The sequence below is a fragment of the Schistocerca nitens genome, chromosome 2 (genome assembly GCF_023898315.1).
Source record: "Schistocerca nitens isolate TAMUIC-IGC-003100 chromosome 2, iqSchNite1.1, whole genome shotgun sequence".
Taxonomy (NCBI): Eukaryota; Metazoa; Arthropoda; class Insecta; order Orthoptera; family Acrididae; genus Schistocerca; species Schistocerca nitens.
In genome coordinates this window covers 476,755,692-476,756,929 of record NC_064615.1, presented here as the reverse complement: position 1 = coordinate 476,756,929, position 1,238 = coordinate 476,755,692, and the positions used below count along the sequence as shown (strand labels likewise).

The following is a 1,238-nucleotide window of genomic DNA, read 5'->3' as shown; positions in this document are numbered from 1 at the left end:
GAACTGATGACAGACCTATAGCTTCAAAAAGGGATATTGTGAGTGTTGCAGTCGTGTGTTTCCTGTCATCCACTTCTAGTGCCACTGCTGACGACTTGCCAGGTTGTTCTGAACGAAACTCACCGTCTTCGAGATCACAAATTCAATCACCAAGTTCGTTGCTGGGATACGCAGACTTCTCTGTCATCTATTTCTAATGCAGCTACCCAGAGAACTTCTAGAGCAAGTTTTGCAAATATCATAACTTCATCGCCACATGACAAATGGCAAGTAGTCACATGAAAAAGATCATTAGAGCTGATAATAAACTGGAAGGCCTACACAGACTAAAGGGTCCCAGAAGATTACGAAGAAGGATTCCTGTGCACAAAGAACGTCTAGTCCTGCTAAATAAATGGGGAGAAGAGGATGAAAATCTCTAGATCTTCAACTTCTTCTAAAGATTCAGCATTTTCTTGTCTGTGAGAGTATGACGACTGGGGAAATGAAAACGAAGATGAAGCTGATGCTGATGCTAAATATGTGTATTGTGCAGGGATGTTTTCAGATGAAGAGTGGATCCGTAATCAAAAATGCCTCACATTAACTTTTCAGGTAACCCGAAAAAGAATTTTCTGTGGTTGAAGTGCAAATAACTGAATAATAAACCCTACGTGATAATTTTAGTTGTTTTCCCTCCATTTATTTTAGTTGAGCTAAAGTAAGAAAATAATTTCCTTTTAAGTGTTTTCTTTTTGTGACTGAAGGACTTAAAACAATGCATTATCTGGAATGAGATTTTCACTCTGCAGCGGAGTGTGCGCTGATATGAAGCTTCCTGGCAGATTAAAACTGTGTGCCCGACCGAGACTCGAACTCGGGACCTTTGCCTTTCTCGGGCAAGTGCTCTACCAACTGAGCTACCGAAGCACGACTCACGCCCGGTACTCATAGCTTTAATTCTGCCAGTATCTCGTCTCCTACCTTCCAAACTTTACAGAAGCTCCTCTGCGAACCTTGCAGAACTAGCACTCCTGAAAGAAAGGATATAGCGGAGACATGGCTTAGCCACAGCCTTGGGGATGTTTCTAGAATGAGATTTTCACTCTGCAGCGGAGTGTGCGCTGATATGAAACTTCCTGGCAGATTAAAACTGTGTGCCCGACCGAGACTCGAACTCGGGATCTTTGCCTTTCGCGGGCAAGTGCTCTACCAACTGAGCTACCGCAGAAGAGCTTCTGTAAAGTTTGGAAGGTAGG

At 43.1% G+C, this 1,238-nt stretch overlaps 1 non-coding gene across 1 annotated transcript; it reads right to left on the bottom strand.

Moving 5' to 3' along the window:
* Positions 1-835: 835 nt before the first annotated feature.
* Positions 836-910, bottom strand: Trnas-aga (transfer RNA serine (anticodon AGA)). Its single transcript has one exon. It is a non-coding gene; the product is annotated as a tRNA-Ser (tRNA).
* Between the last annotated feature and the right edge of the window lie 328 nt (positions 911-1,238).